General features: G+C 51.5%; 2 pseudogenes across 1 annotated transcript; both read right to left on the reverse strand.

Annotated features, from left to right (window-relative positions):
- Positions 1–3,245: 3,245 nt before the first annotated feature.
- LOC101974740 (phosphatidylinositol N-acetylglucosaminyltransferase subunit P pseudogene) lies at positions 3,246–5,365 on the reverse strand (annotated as a pseudogene).
- A 9,302-nt stretch (positions 5,366–14,667) lies between these two features.
- LOC101974463 (ubiquitin-ribosomal protein eS31 fusion protein pseudogene) lies at positions 14,668–17,085 on the reverse strand (annotated as a pseudogene). Its single transcript, XR_013435768.1, has 2 exons — positions 16,760–17,085; positions 14,668–15,295 (listed from the first exon to the last, which is right to left on the reverse strand). The product of XR_013435768.1 is annotated as a ubiquitin-ribosomal protein eS31 fusion protein pseudogene (transcript).
- Between the last annotated feature and the right edge of the window lie 22 nt (positions 17,086–17,107).

Genomic DNA, 17,107 nt, shown 5'->3' on the forward strand with positions numbered 1-17,107 from the left:
GAGAGCACGGGGGCGGGGCCGGGAGCAGGTGGGCGCACGGGGATTGGGTGAGAGCACGGGGGCGGGGCCGGGAGCAGGTGGGCGCACGGGGATTGGGTGAGAGTACGGGGGCGGGGCCGGGAGGGCGGCGGCCGGCCCAGCGCCGCCCGCTGCGCACCTGGACACACCCCCGCACCGCTCGGCGCCCACTGCGCTGGGCCTGCTACTCCCCTCGGCGCTGTCGGAACTGGCGCCGGAATAGGATGGTCGGAGAGGGTGGAAAGGGAGCCGCCTCGGCCCCACAGGCACTAGGCAGCTGCCGAATTGTGCTAGGTCGGCCGGGCTCTCAAGGGACCGGAGTCTTGGTTGTGCCTCTCCCTCTTTGAGGGACTGCGCGGCCCCACCTCCACCTGCTCTTGACTTTGCCCTTGCCTTGAGCTAGCCTCGACCCTGCCACTGGCTGGACCTTCCTTCTTCGGCTCACTGATGCTGCCCCACCCTGTTGGCCCCTTGACTAGCAATTCCAGATGGTTGACAAAGTGGAAATATCTGAAACGTTCGTAGATTTGGAGGTTGTGTTTTTTGTTTGGCACGAGATTGTCTGATTAGCATGTGTGTCCAGACCTCACTTCCTTGAGGGTAGGATAGTCTCTTGTTCCTTGTATTGGTCAGGATTCTGCAGAGACACCGAAACAACAAGCCATGTGTATAGGTACTTTGAGGAACTGTGGAAGTGCTAGGCAAGCTGGAAACCCAAGGAAGAGTTGTAGTCGGAGTCCAAAGGTTATCTGCTGGCAGAATTCTTTGCTTCTCAGGAAGTTGAGTTCTGTTAAGGCCTTCAAATGTTTAGGTGAGGCCCACCCATATGACAGAGGGCAATCTACTTTACTTCTATCCATTGATTTAAATGTTAATTTCAAGACAAAAAGACAACTTCACAGAAATACACAGTATGATGTTTCACCAGATAACTGAGCACCATTACCCATCCAAGTTGACACAAAAATAACAACCTGGGGTTGAGTTTGGTGGTGCACACCTGTAATCCCAGACTCGGGGATCTGAAGCAGGAGGCTAGTAAGCAAGTTCAAGTCCAGCCTCAGCACTTTAGTGAGTCCTGGTCTCAGTAAAAAGATCTGGGGCCATAGCTGAGTGGTAGAACACCCCTGTGGAACAGTAGTGGTAGAGCAGTCCCTAGTACCACAAAAAATAAAAATAAATGAAATCATCATAGTCTTATTGTTCTCCAGTACCCAGGATTACCCCCAGTGCCAGTGTGTTGTGGGTTTTCAGTAGGAATACACTAAAATAATGAGTGAATAAATGAAGCCTTACAGATTGCTTAACCAAACTTTCTGCTAAAAGTGATTAGAAATGCTGATTAAAACAGTTAAATGTATCTAAAGAACATCCGAGAATAGAGAAGATGGCAAGGAAAACCAGCCCCGATTCTGGGTGTCGGGACCCCTTCCTCAAGGGAAGGTCTAACACTACCCTTGCCTTAAGGACAAGAGCTTTTTGCCTTAGGAAGAAAGAACACCTCTTTTAAATCTGGGCCTCAACCAGAAGGTGAACTGCTCTACGTCTGGACGTGGACCCCGGTGGCTTCATGGGGCATTCGCCCCCCTCGGGCTGCCCCCCACCCTCCCACCGCCTCTCCCTCCCAGCCCCGCTCTGCCCGCCCCGCATCCCACCCCTGCTGCTGGGTCCCTCCTGGTCCCCAGCGCTCCCCAACACTGTGCTTTCTCCGACTCTGTGCCTCCCTCGTGCACACCGCGCTGGCCTTACCCGGTGGCCCTGAGCAGGCGCCATCCTGCAGGCTAGCCGGGCTCTCCACCACGTGGTCTCCTCCGAGCAGGACCTGGAGCAGGACCGGGCAGGGTTCCCAGGGCGCTCCTTGTGCCGGCCTGGCGTCCCCTTCCCCCTGGAGCCCCCTTCCCCCCTGCCCTGCCGCTGGCTGCGCACACAGGCAGCGGGTCCCAGAGTGCTGGGGACCCAGCCCTCAAAACCACAGGGTGGGACAGGCCATCAAGTTTCCCAGGCGAGTCTCTGGATCCCAGTGCTTAGTGACACCTTCCAGGAGAGTCCCACCTGCAACAGACCAAGGACCACAAGGACCAGGCTTGGGGTCTTGCGACTGAGTTTTCTGGTACCTCTTCTGGGAGGGCTGCTCGGCACTCTCCAGGCTTCCTTCAGCTGCTGTGTCCTCCTTTCCTCGGGCCTCCACACCTGTGTCCCACCACGTAGGGGCAGCCCCCAGTCCACCAGAACTGGCCGCAGCCTGTGGTTTCTCAGGGAAGCAGAAGAATGGGTTCTGCTGGAGTGAGGAAGGATATTTTTCTTAAAAATATTGATTGGGGTTGTGGTAGAGTGGTAGAGTGCTCACCTAGCACCTGCAAGGCCTTGGGTTTGATCCTCTGCACCACATAAAAATAGATGAATAAAATACAGGTATTGTGTCCAACTACAACATAAATATATATATATCTTTTTTTTTTTAATTTATTGGAGCCCAGTGCAGGGACACATGCCTGTAATCCAGTGACTCAGAGGCTGAGGCAGGTACAAGTTCAAAGCCAGCCTCGAAATGTAGCAAGGCCCTAAGCAACTTAGTGAGACCCTGTCTCTAAATAAAAAACTAAAAGGGCTGGGGATGTGGCTCATTAATCAAGTGTCCCCATGTTCAACCCCTGGAACCAGATATATATATTCATGAATTTTTTTAGTACCAGGTGTGACTTAGTGGCAGAGAGCTTGCCTAGCATGCACAAGGCCCTGAGTTCTGTCACCAGCGCTTCTTTTCTTTCAGAAGAAATGTATACTGATGACCAGAAAAGCCACAGACCACAGCCTGCAGCTCAGAGCCCCGTGCAGCCAGAGACCTGAGCTCTTTCCTCCTGGGATGGAGTCCAGCCTGTGCCACAGTTTCGCTTCCCATCTCACCGTGTCCCCTGAACTCCTGTTTCAGGTCCCTAGTGTGGACCTTAGGACTCGGCCACAGAATGGCTCCTCACCCTGGCCCCTAGGAAGTCAGCCTGTGCTGAAGCTTTGTGTGCAGTGTGGGGCCTTCAGAGTGAGGGACAGAGGTGGTGGGAAGGAAGGAGGACCAGGCAGGACAGGGCACAGCACCCACCTGGCCACAGGTTCCATGTGGGCTCCCTGTAGCCTGAGAATAGCTCATGGGGCGGAAGGTCCAAGCCCACGCCACAGGGCAAACCTAACTCTCCTGGTTTGTGTCCCCACGCCCTGGGGACTCAGGGGCCCAGTCAGAGAGCAGGGCTGATGGCTGCCCAGTGGGTGGATGGGTCCTCATGGAGGCGGGCAGTGATGCTGAGGGAGGAGGGAACAGTGGGTGGCTGCTCAAGGTGTGGGCAGGTATGTGGGGCACACGGGGCTGGGCAAACAGGTCTCGGTCTCCCTGTCAACCCTCTCTCTCCCGGGAAGTCTGGTTTCCTGCAGTGCTCTCCTGAGCCCTGCCCACACTCTCACAGGGATCCACCATCCCGTGGATGACTAGGCCAGAGCGTGAAGCTGCAGCTCTGGTGAGACCGGACATGCACCCCACCCTGAGCGCAGCATTGGGCAGGGCGCCTGTTGAGGGAAGGCGCCTTCTGATGAGAAGACTCTGCGCTGGCCGGGCCGGGGGCTTGCTGACCTGACATTGCTGACCCCCCCCACACACACACACCCCCGCACAGCCCGGACAGTCTTTGACTCTTCATCTCTCTTTCCCTCCTTTCTCCCTTCTTTCTTTCCTTCCTTTCTCCTTTGATACTCGGGACTGAACCCCAGGGTTGGTTTTCTACCAGTGTACACCCTCAGACCTCCCTCCTGCTGGGCTCTGGACAGGTCTTCTCCTTGGCGCAGGCTCTGAGGTTCTGGTCACCCGCCTGCAGCCATGGGGCTGCGTATTTCCTACTGCCCCAGGCCAGGCTTTCCCAGGTAAACCCTCTCCAGGCCTTCCACACTCCTTCCTATGGGCCTGCCCTGCTCACTCCTAAGCCACACAACTCCAACAGCAGGGGGCAGCTCGGCCAGCCAAGGAGCTTTTCTTCATCCACAGTGTCCTCACGGGTCTTCCAAGGATGCTGACCACCTCGGGCCTGAGATGGATGCCTATCATCTGAGGGTTGCAAGCCAAAGCCTCAACTGACCCCTGCCTCAGAAGCGGCATCAGCAGGACCTCCCAGAGCCGCTCGTGGCTCTCCAGTCTGCTTCTGGCCTGTGCTGTCCATCTTCATAAATGCCCCCATGAACCCTAGTTGGCCCAGTTGGACCCAAACCTTTTTTTTAAGGAAATGCAGTGTTTTATTTATTCTATTAATTATGGATATTTGAAAACATTTCCAATGTTAATTAAAATTTACTTAAGAACAACTTTCATTTTTTTACATTTAAATATTGAGCAATAATAAGAGAAAATAGATAATTATGGTCAAAATTATTCTTTCAAAACATAATGATTGGGCTGGGGATGTGGCTCAAGCGGTAGCGCGCTCACCTGGCATTCGTGTGGCCCGGGTTCGATCCTTAGCACCACATTCAAACAAAGATGTTGTGCCCGCCAAAAACTAAAAAATAAATATTAAAAAAAATTCTCTCTCTTTCTCACTCTCTCTTTAAAAAAAAACAAAAAACAAAAATGCCTGATATTAGCATCTTTACATGCAACTCAGTTTTGGTGTAAAGTTCTTTGGCTGCAAGAAAGAACATTTTGGGCTGTGGCTATGGCTCAGTGGTAGAGCACTTGCCTAGCATGTGTGAGGCACTGGGTTAGATTCTTAGCACCACATATAAAATAAAATAAAGGTCCAGGGCTGGGGATGTGGCTCAAGTGGTAGCGCGCTCGCCTGGCATGCGTGCAGCCAGGGTTCAGTCCTCAGCAGCACATACAAACAAAGATGTTGTGTCTGCCAAAAACTGAAAAATAAATATTGAAATTCTCTCTCTCTCTCTCTCTCTCTCTCTCTATCTATCTATCTTTAAAATAAAATTAAGGTCCATCAACAACCAAAAAAAAAAAAAAGAATGAACATTTGGTTTACTTCACTAATAGGACTATCTCTTAATGGTGGGATGGCCTCTGCTTGGTATTTCTTCTGCTGTTGATTTTTATCATAGTTATCTGTGATTATACGAGTGGAGCTGAGTGGAGAAGTACTCATCATGCTAATTCCAAGTGAGAGGACAGGACTGATTCCTAAGGTAATAAGGAGGTAGATAGGTCGTAAACTGCCCAATATTTTTGAGGCCAATTAGGCCTAAGGAGTTTAGCCAAGATTCAGGAATAAAAGCCCACACAAGACAAAGTATGAAGCCAAACTGGGAGCTTAAGAACAAACCCATAAATCATTCTCTCTGGCGATGGAGACAGTGAATTTTCCATTTTCCCTGTGGCTGTGGACAATCTCAGTGCTCCTTTCTCTGTACGAGTGCCAGCTGCAGTGCATTGGGGGAGGGAGAGAGGAACTTGAGAAACAGTCTGGGGGCGACCCCCCCACAGCCCGGACTGTCTTTGACTCTTCATCTCTCTTTCCCTCCTTTCTCCCTTCTCTCTTTCCCTCCTTTCTCCTTTGATTCTCGGGACTGAACCCCAGGGTGGGTTTTCTACCAGTGTACACCCTCAGACTTTTTTTATTTGCGGACAGGTTCTCGCTAAGTCCTCCAGGCTGGCCTGGAACTCGTGTTCCTCCTGCCTCGGCCTTCTCTGTAGCTGAGATCACAGCACCTGGCTGACACTCTCCTTTCTCTCACCCAATGTGGGGGACTCTGGCCTTCTGAGGACATTCCTTGGGAAGCCAGACCTGCCCCTTCTGCACCCAGGGTCCTTAGGGCTCCCACATGCTCAGAATCCAGCCACATGTCTGCAGGAGCTGGAGGCCCTTGTGTGTCCGGCCAGCCCCTGGCTGTGTCCACACAGACCCTTTTGCACAGTCACACACCCACCCTGGATCCCTGGACCTGGTCCTCACCAATGCCTGTCGCCATCTGCCCTAGCTGGGGACCTAATGCTGGGTTCACAAAATCTGACTATTCCAACAACTCAAGAAAGTGGCAAAGAAAGCACGCAAACACACAGAAATGCCTTTCAAAATCCAAGAGGGCTCACTGACCTTAAAGGTCTGTGGAAAGAGAGAGAGCCACTGGAATCTTTATTCTTATATAGGGGACACAAAAGGGGAGGTCCCATGTAACATTTGTAAGATTACAAAGGAACAGGTGAGTCTGACTCAACCTACTCCTGGAGCCATGCCTTGTTATCTGAGCTGGGCACGACTGTGCTAGACTGAATGCAGTAATTGTTCAGAACCTGTGCATCAGGACTTAAAAGCATCTTCATGCAGGGCAGCTCCCGACAAATGCCCAAGTTTGGGCCTCACCCTCCACACACACACACTCAGCTTGTCCCAAATCTGCATCTGCTCTCTGGGGCTGTGCTCAGGGACTACATCAGGGCTGGTGAGGAATTGTTCCCGCTGTCAACTTGTGAGGCCAGCCACATGGAGCAGCACCCAGGGCCCTCTGGCCTCCCATGGAGGCCAGCACAGGGACCTGCATCCTGCTGTCTCCCTGCCCACAGACTTCCTGGCAGTTTCCATGTGGGGGGAACTGAGGTGTCCTCCCTGGGTTCCTCCTCCAAGTGTCAGCATGTCCTGCTGCTCACCATGAGAACACAGCTCCTGAGAAGGCTTTCCAGGCCCCTAGGGGCTCCTGGTCCCCAAGGATCTTCCCCTGTGATGCCTATTAACTGCACATGGAAAGAAGCCAGGCATGTGGTAATCACAGCAACACAGAGGCTGAGGCAGGAGGATGGCAAGTTTAAGACCAGCCTGGGAGTACAGCGGCACTCTGTCTCAAGGTAAAATGAAAAGGGCTGGGGTTGTAGCTCAGTGGTGGAGTGCTCTGAGGCACTGGGTTTGATTCTTAGCACCACATATAAACAAAAATAAAGTTCTATCAACAACTAAAAAAATACATATAAAAACAGGGCTGGGGTGTAGCTCAGTGGTGGAGCACTTGGTTACCATTCACTGGGCCCTGGGTTCAATCCCCAGCACCCAAAAAGAAATAATTCCAGAGATCAGTGCATTGGTCCCAAGGGGCGCTGTGGGGAGACACAGAGCTGGGGACCTGCCTCTAGGCAGTCCTGCTTTATCCTGGTGGTTGTTTGGAGCACCACCCTGGTCCTTCTGGTCCTGGCACCCCTGGCATGTGCCACCACCCACAGAGTGGGAGCCTGCTCCGATCCTCGTACCCATCAGTTAGGGACATGATTGAGAGGCTCAGTCCTGTGAGCTGCTTATGGAATATTGGCGAGTTACTAACGACTAAAAGGCTCAGGGGTCACTCCAGGGGAACTGGGCTAACTGGGCTGCGCAAAATAACCACACCAGAGACAGAAATACCTTTTTTCTTTAGGGGTGCTGTGACGGCTCCTCTGACCTTAAGGGTCGGCAGAAAGGGCAGAAAGAGAGAGAGAGAGAGAGAGAGAGAGAGAGAGAGAGAGAGAGAGAGAGAGAGAGAGAGCGCGCGCACATGCTGACCCCTACTATTGAGGAGAAGCCATTCAAATGAGGCAGGGGGTCAGGTTTGGGGGGGGGGTTGAGTCTAGCTTCATGATGTCCACTGTCAGCAGGTTGACTGACATCTAGGAAGGCCACACCCAAGGGCAGAGCAAGAGAAGGGGACACACAAAGGGCGTTTCCATGGAACATTCTATCCCAAACAGGGCAAGGGGTAGATTACAAAGGAACAGGTGAGCACAGCTCGACCCATGGGGATGTAGGAAGGCACACTCATGCACGAAGACACAGTCGCTGGAGCCCTAGAAGACCGGGCTACCCAGCTGCATGACTGCTGGATGCCACACGGCTCAGCAGGAGAGTCAGACCCAGTCATGCGCTAGTCAGCCTCCCACATATTCCCCCTTTCTTAATATAAAAAAAAGCAACTGGGAATTCTATCTTTCAGTCACTGGATTTTTGGTCCAAGGTCATCACGATCTTTTGAAACATAAAAGGAATTAATAGGAAACATATCATTTTAATAACACAATCAACTTGGAAGATCCAGGTTATTATTATTACTTTGCCAAACACTCATCAGAAGATTTTCAATCTTTTCCCAATTTTATTGGGAGGCATTGCATTTGGCCATAGTAACATAGACATTTTCATTGGCGTGGCCTTTAGGCCTTTTCATAAACCATAGAGCAGGGCTGGGGATGTGGCTCAAGCATTAGCGCGCTCGCCTGGCATGCGTGTGTCGGGTTTGATCCTCAGCACCACATACAAACAAAGATGTTGTGTCTGCCAATAACTAAAAAATAAATATTAAAATTCTCTCTCTCTTAAAAAATAAAAAATAAATAAACCATAGAGCAAAGGGCTCACTCACATTATTCATTACATTGTCTTCTAGAGCATTATAACTTAGTTTTCATCCTTATCTGACCATGAAGGATCTTGGAAGTAATTTAAGGAAAACATCAAGAAAATCCATGCGTTGTAAGTTTTAAGATATAGCAACAAAGGCTGCAATTGAAAAAACAACGACTAATATTTAAAGTAGTCTCTTCAAGGATCATGAGACCAGCAGCTTGCCTAGGTCTGGTTAATTGACATGCACCTATTTTAAAGCCTGAACATTAACTTCAACATATTATAGCTCTTGGGCTGGGGATATGGCTCAAGCGGTAGCGCACTCGCCTGGCGTGAGAGCGGCCCAGGTTCGATCCTCAGCACCACATACAAACAAAGATGTTGTGTCCGCTGAAAACTAAAAAATAAAACATTAAAAAATTCTCTCTCTCTCACTGTCTTAAAAAAAAAAAAAGAATAAAGGCATAACTTATAATTATATTAACTTTATGTAACCATGTGGTCCTTAGATATTTGGATCCATTTCAATTTATTTTTAATTAGGAATGCACTCTTATGTGTGATGTCACGTCGTGATGTAACTGAAATAAGATCCTTGTGTATGCATTTTTATTTTTTTGTAATTATATAGCCAGGAGTGAGAATAAGGATTTTCTTTTTGTTGTTGTTGTTCATCACAGGAACAAAAGCCTGCAGTGGTCCTGTGGTGAGCAAAAGTTTCCTTATAACCTCCAAAATTAAAAGCAAAATATAAAGAAGCATGTTTAGTATCTCTCATCAATAGAACATTATTTAGTAACATAACTATAGAGAAAAGTCAGGTTATTTAACTCAAAGCTAATTTAAATTTAGGGCTGCAACGGAGAAACCTGTGAAATTAAGATTTTGGCTGAAAAAAGATATCTTTTGTTAGCATTTACAGGTGAGCATTCTTAATAGGAAGTACAGGTTAGCGGCTGGAAGGCGGGACTAGAAGTCCTGTCTGAGTGACAGTGGAAGAACCAATGGGAAGCCCGCGAAAATGCAGGTGAGGACCAGGAAGCCCGCTCCTCTGAAAAGGCATCCGGTTACCATGGTGAAGGAAACAGCCTAGAGCCTGTTGCCGCTGTCCAGGGCAAAAGCCCCCTGAGTTTTCCTGGCTGTGGTATTTTGTTTGATTTTGTCTGCTATCCTATGGTGGGTAGCAGCTTGCTTTGCCTCTGTGACCTATGGTTGCAGCTCGTGTCCTCCCATACTCTGTGCTTTTCCTTGTAGCATGTGGGTGCTTTAAAAGTTGAGTTTTAGCGGCAGACACCAGTGTTACTATCAGTCTGCATTTGACATTTAGGTCAAGTCACTTAAGGGTTAAAAGCACTGCTGACCACAGGTCTAGTTACAGACCCCATAGCCAGCAGCAGCTAAGGCTGAGTTACAGACATCCTGATCTGTAGGACAAGAATGTAGCAGAGAGGTTTAGTACGAACTTTCTAAGTATTCACAGAAATAACAGAAACTTAAAATTTACTTCACTCCAGGTAAAAAAATCCTCCTAGTAAGTCTCATTACAACATTTTCCTCCTTTTTCTCACTCTCCTAGTGCAGACTTCTAGAACATAAACCCAAAAAATCTTTTATAAAGATTCACAAAAACAATCTAAAAAAGTCCACAAAAGGGCTGGGGATGTGGCTCAAGCGGTAATGTGCTCTCCTGGCAGGCGCAGGGCGCTGGGTTGGGTCCTCAGCACCACATAAAATAAAATAAAGGTGTTGTGTCCACCAAAAACTGAAAAAAAAATATTAAAAATTCTCTCTCTCTCTCTCTCTCTAAAAATTAAAATAAAATAAAATAAAATATTGTGTCCACCTAAAACTAAAAAAAGTATATATATATAAAAAAAAAAGTTCAAAAAAGCGCTCTCTCCATGGTAGAGGACTCCACAACATAGCCCATTAATCACCTTAATAATTTTTACATTTATTTAGAGTCTCTAGAATTATAAAAATTATTATTTTCTTTCTAAAGACAAATTATTCCCCAATATTAAAAAGTTTAACGTCACAGATTTTCCTTCTGTCTAATTCACTTACTTTCCTCAATTCAGCCCACAATACTCTGCAATCCTAAGCATGCTTAACTTCTGGAGAGAAATACCAAACTCACTAATTTTTAAAAAAAATATTTTAGTACTCGGTGAACACAACATCTTTATTTTAATTTTATGTGGTGCTGAGGATCAAACCCAGCGCCCCGTGCAAGCCAGGCGAGCGTGCTACTGCTTGAGCCACATCCCCAGCCCCCCAATTTTTAATATTTATCTTGTAGTCCCTGTACGGGCCACCATTTGCTGCGTTCCCGGTGACTTAAACACTCAGACCTTTTGCCCACCCAGGGATGCCAATTGCCAGGTTGCTCGAGACTAAAACACTCAGGGGTCACTCCAGGGGAACTGGGCTGATTGGGCTGCGCAAAATAACCACACCAGAGACAGAAATACCTTTTTATTAGCAGAGGAGTCAGACCCGGTCACGTGCTAGTCAGCCTCCCACAGTATATCCAGAGGTTGAAGGCCCTGCCCAATCTTCAGCCCATTTCTCCCCAGTGGAGACTCAGGTTCCTTGTTAATGAAAATTTAAAAACCAACATTAGATTTATTTAAATGTTTGAGAATCATGTTAAAACTCATCGCTGGGGCTGGGGCTGTGGCTCTGTGGTAAAGTGCTTGCCTCGAAAGTGTGAAGCACTGGGTTCGATCCTCAGCACCACATAAAAATAAATAAATAAATATATTGTATGTTCATCTACAACTAAATAAATATTTTTTAAAAAAACATCACTATTTTTTTCTAGTTTGACTTTTTAAGTGACAATTAGAAAAGAGACTGAGCCCAGGACATGCCAACATCCAAATGGCCCTAGGAGACATGGAGTGATTTTGCTGGGGTCCTGGACTGCCTGTGTGATGGGAACTGACAACTGTTAGAACCTGGTGGTCAGGGAGCGGTGGTTCCCACTTAGTAGTCTCCACCCTCTTCTCCAGGGTCATGTTGGGGCATGGATGACTCTTGCTGTCTTCCACTCCCCTGGAGTCTAGAGACCAAGCTTGCTCTGGATGTGGACATTGCAAGTGCCTGACACGCTTTGATGGCTCACATGTGCTCAATGTGAGCCTATCATCCACAGATGTGCTCATGTATGTGCTGGTGTCTGTGTACATGCATGCGTGTGAGCTGCGTGTGCACGTGGGTGTGTCTGAGCATACTTTAGCACTCACTCCATGTAGGCAGTGGCCTTGCTCCTCACGGGCAGTGATTATTGCAATGTCCCTCATTCCATGTCCCGGGCAAGCTCACACTTATGAGCACTGGTCCTCAAATCACCTTGACATTTGAGGACTTATAAAGGAGCATGTGCAATGTCCTTAGAGAGGACAATGTAACTGCCACCTTTAGCAGATGAGTCAGAAGTATGTACTTTGTGTTAGCTGTGTGTCTTGGACTGAAAGTGGCAGAGCAGCCACGGAGCTGGGTCAGGCCTGTGTAGCTGAGTCACCTACAGCTGGGTTCTCTGTTAAGCCTGTGCCCTCTGCCCCAGGTATTGTCCTGGTCTACGACATTGGAAACTGCCGGTCTTTTTAAATTTTAATTTAATTTTTTTTGTAGTTGTATATAGACAGCATGCCTTCATTTTGTTTATCTTTATGTGGTGCTGAGGATCGAACCCAGTGCCTCACACGTGCAAGGCAAGCGCTTTACCTGAGCTACAACCCCTGGTCTTTTGGAGGTGTCAACTGATGGATCCAGGAGATTGATGAGGTACCACATGGTTCCACATGGGCTTGGAGGATATTGGGCCAGGGATAGGCCAGGCCCACTAGGGCCTGTGGACCCACCTGAGCTGAGGGCAGAGGCATGCATAGCAGGAAGCAGGCACAGCTTCACAATAAGGCCCTGGACAGGGCAGTGCCCCAGTGTTGCCACAGAGAATATCCAGCCCCTAGGAATCTGGGTCAGGTCCCAGGTCCTTCCTGCTGGGGTCAGGTAGGTGGGTGAGCAGTGGGCAGGCTGCTGCTGGCTGGCACTCTGACCAGCCCAACTGCCAGTAGGGACTAGTGGCCAGTGCTGCGCCTCCTGTCTTGGGGTGCTGAGGCTGCCCTAACACATGACCAGTCCCTGGTGTCTTAAGGAAACATATAGGGCTAGGGTGCATTCAGACCCAGAGTGCTTGCCTAGCCTGCGTGAGGGTTCCACTGCTAGACTGCAAGAGCAAAAAAAAACACAAATAAAAGAAGAACCACAAGACCAAGATGCTTGTTTTCTCACCGTTCTGGAGGGCAGAAATCCAGGACTTAGTGTAGGCAGGGCTGTGGAAAGCTCCTTCCTGCCCTTCCAGCTCCTGGAGACTGCAACCAGCGTGGGCATCCCTTGGCTTATGGCTACCTCATTCCAATCCCAGCCTCTGATTTAGGTGGCTTCTCCTCTGTGTCACAGTGTCTTTCCTTCCTCTATGGGGACTCTGTCATTAGAGTAGGGCCCACCCTAGTCAGCGTGACCTCATGTTTAGTAGTTACATCTGCAAAGACCCTATTTCCACAGAAGTCCCATTCTGAGGTTCTGGGTGGACATGAATTTGTGGTAGGAGCACTCAGTCCCCAGGTCACTTATGGTGCTACGGACAGCAAAACTCACCCAAGGGCCTTGCTTTCCTCACCCCTCCACCTCTGGCACACTCCCGGTGTCCCCAAGATCCTGGTGGGGAACCGTCTGCACCTGGCATTCAAGTGGCTCATGCCCACTAAGCAGGCTCAGGCCTAGACTGTGTGCCTGGGTGTGACCCTCTTTGAGGTCAATCCACTGTGCAATTTCAACATCACAAAGTCCTTCACAGAGCTGGACGGATGGTGCTGGTGCGGTATGGGATGGACCTGCTCTGGAGGCCAAGCAAGGGTAGGCCAGCAGGGCCACTCCAGGTATGAAAGGTGCTCCACAGCCCCGTGGACTCAGCTCAAGGTCACTGAATCTATTCTCAAAAAGTAAATGTAATTAGAGAGGAAACAATTATCATGGCTTTGGATGAAGGCTCAGATGAATAATTTTTGCAGAGGTGGAGGAGTCACAAGAGCTTTGCTGCATGCCTGAGTACCACAGGCGTAAGTGTCCCCAGATCCCGGTGGGGGCTGGGGGGAGGGGCGGAGGCCAGGTAGGGGCCGCCCTCTGCTGGCCAGCCCCTGGCAGGGACAGCACAAACTAAACAGGTCTCCTTCTTTCCCAACTGCAGAGCTTGCAAGACCTCTGCTGTTGGCTTTGGTGTCCTACAGCCGGTGCACCCCATGGAGAAGCTCCTGCTGCCCCTGGCCTTGAAGGACCACTTCAAGTCCTTCTCTAAGGCCAACAGCAGCCCTAAAAAACTAATACAACAAGGAAATAAGTTGTACTCCACAGCAGGGAGTACTGTAGAGGATCCAAGAAGCATTTGTGTGAAATAAAAACAAATGCTAACATGGATCACAGTAAGGAGGGTGTGAATTTAGGTGCTAGACTCACAGATAACATAATTAAATCATAGGCCAAACCCTAGAGAAAGGGTATCCTTTGTCATTTTTTGCTGAGACTTTCTGTGGACAAATTCCAACCAGAGTATGACCTTGAGTGCCCTGTAAATTCAGGTGTGCATCACCTGCTTCCAAACCTTCAGATTCAGAATCTGCTAGCATGATCCCCTCTTTGATTGTCTCAGGGAATCAACTGTGTGGGGACCTTCCTGATAGGTCTGCTACTTTGAAAAGAAACTATTTTGACAAACAAGGAATCTGGAAGAAAAAAACAAAAGGCACTCACAGATGACGCTGTTTCTCTGTAAAGAGCTGCAAAGAGTGCTTCCCTGGGGAGAGAGGGCACCTCTGGTGACTTGAAGTGGTGACAAGACCAGAGATCCCTGCTCCCCTCTTCTCTCCCACAGTAGCTCCCTCTTCTTTCCCCCCTTTCCCTCCCACAGTAGGTCCCTCCTTCCTCCTTCAGGGAGAGCCCTCCTCTCTCCTTCCCTGAAAATGGAACCCAACAGCTCCAGGATCTGAAACTTTCCAAGGATGATATGACACTGCAGGTGGAAGATTCCTCACCTGACCCCACGTGACAGGGCCCAGTCAAAACGCAAGTGGACTGAACACATTACATAAAACTACCTTTTGACTTTAGGTGCAGGGTCTATATGAAACAAATAAATTTTGTATTTAGACTTGGGTTCCATCCCCAAGATATCTCATTATGTGTGTGTGTATATATATATATTTCAAAACACAAAAGAACCATAAACATAAAATACTTCTTTTTTTTTTTTTAGTTCATGTCTTTTATTATCTCAAATACATTACATGTCTTCTGGTTTGTTGAAGCACTAAGTCAGACTTGCAACAATAGTGTCTGTCAAAGTGGCTGGCCATAAAACTCCACACCACATTCATCTGAAGGGCACTCACAGAGAAGGCAGCTAATTTGGCTATTTTCATCCACCTTATAATATTTCAGAACAGCCAACTTAATCTTCTTTCTCTTATGCTTATTCTTCTTGGGAGTGGTGTAAGACTTGTTCTTCCTTTTCTTAGCACTACCATGAAGCCTCAGAACAAGATGAAGGGTGGACTCCTTCTAAATGTTGTAGTCAGACAAGGTACGTCCATCTTCTAGTTGCTTACCAGCAAAGATCAGACTTTGCTGATCAGGAGGAATTCCTTCCTTATTCTGGATCTTGGCTTTTATATTTTCTATAGTAAAGGTTCAACCTTGAGAGTAATAGTCTTCCCCATAAGGGTTTTATGAAAATCTGCATCTCGGCGGCGGTCCCACGGCAGATGGCGGATTGGAAAGCTGAAATGACTTCTTTCCCAGGAATTCTGGATAGACATATATGTACCACAGGCTGGGTGGCTTAAATAGCAGACATGTACTCTCAGTCCTGGAGGCTGCAGGAGGGGAGCAGGGGGGACCCGCTCACCGGGGACGCTGCGGGAGGGGAGCAGGGGGGACCCGCTCACCCAGGACGCCGCAGGAGGGGAGCAGGGGGGACCCGCTCACCGGGGACGCCGCGGGAGGGGAGCAGGGGGGACCCGCTCACCCGGGACGCTGCGGGAGGGGAGCAGGGGACCCGCTCACCCGGGACGCCGCGGGAGGGGAGCAGGGGGGACCCGCTCACCCGGGACGCTGCGGGAGGGGAGCAGGGGACCCGCTCACCCTGGATGCTGCGGGAGGGGAGCAGGGGGGACCCGCTCACCCGGGACGCTGCGGGAGGGGAGCAGGGGGGACCCGCTCACCCGGGACGCTGCGGGAGGGGAGCAGGGGGGACCCGCTCACCGGGGACGCCGCGGGAGGGGAGCAGGGGGGACCCGCTCACCCGGGACGCTGCGGGAGGGGAGCAGGGGACCCGCTCACCCGGGACGCCGCGGGAGGGGAGCAGGGGGGACCCGCTCACCTGGGACGCTGCGGGAGGGGAGCAGGGGGGACCCGCTCACCCGGGACGCTGCGGGAGGGGAGCAGGGGGGACCCGCTCACCCGGGACGCTGCGGGAGGGGAGCAGGGGACCCGCTCACCCTGGATGCTGCGGGAGGGGAGCAGGGAGGACCCGCTCACCCAGGACGCTGCGGGAGGGGAGCAGGGGGGACCCGCTCACCGAGGACGCTGCGGGAGGGGAGCAGGGGGGACCCGCTCACCGAGGACGCTGCGGGAGGGGAGCAGGGGGGACCCGCTCACCGGGGACGCTGCGGGAGGGGAGCAGGGGGGACCCGCTCACCCGGGACGCCGCGGGAGGGGAGCAGGGGGGACCCGCTCACCGGGGACGCTGCGGGAGGGGAGCAGGGGACCCGCTCACCCCGGACGCTGCGGGAGGGGAGCAGGGGGGACCCGCTCACCCCGGACGCTGCGGGAAGGGAGCAGGAGGGACCCGCTCACTGAGGACGCTGCGGGAGGGGAGCAGGGGGGACCCGCTCACCGGGGACGCTGCGGGAGGGGAGCAGGGGGGACCCGCTCACCTGGGACGCTGCGGGAAGGGAGCAGGGGGGACCCGCTCACCCGGGACGCTGCGGGAGGGGAGCAGGGGGGACCCGCTCACCCGGGACACCGCGGGAGGGGAGCAGGGGGACCCGCTCACCCGGGACACCGCGGGAGGGGAGCAGGGGGGACCCGCTCACTGAGGACGCTGCGGGAGGGGAGCAGGGGGGACCCGCTCACCGGGGACGCCGCGGGAGGGGAGCAGGGGGGACCCGCTCACCCGGGACGCCGCGGGAGGGGAGCAGGGGACCCGCTCACCCGGGACGCTGCGGGAGGGGAGCAGGGGGGACCCGCTCACCCGGGACGCTGCGGGAGGGGACGCCTCAGGAGGGGAGCAGGGGGTGGGAGGTGATGGGCAGCGAGGAGGGCGGGGACTGACTCACCGAGGACGCGGCAGCTAGAGAGCTGGAGGGGACCGGTAGCGAGGAGGGCGGGGGCTCGCTCTCCGTTAAGCACAGCCAGTCACCTCTGTGTCCAGTAGGCCAACAGCTTGTTCCCCAGAGGCAGAACTGGGGTGGCCGTGTCCCAGGGTCGCCTTCCTGTATCGTCACAGTCGGACGCTCTAGGCCCAGTAGCTTCTCTTTTCCCCGCCCGTCACCTGCGAGTGGATTAGCTCGGCGCTCCACGCCCGCTTGGTTGTGGTTGAACGCGCTCGGCGCTCCTTTTCCAGCCTGCCGCGGTTGGATGCACTCCACACTCCCTGCCTAGTCTCTCCTAGGTTGGACTCCCTC

Source organism: Ictidomys tridecemlineatus, chromosome 3 (assembly GCF_052094955.1).
Source record: "Ictidomys tridecemlineatus isolate mIctTri1 chromosome 3, mIctTri1.hap1, whole genome shotgun sequence".
Taxonomy (NCBI): domain Eukaryota; kingdom Metazoa; phylum Chordata; class Mammalia; order Rodentia; family Sciuridae; genus Ictidomys; species Ictidomys tridecemlineatus.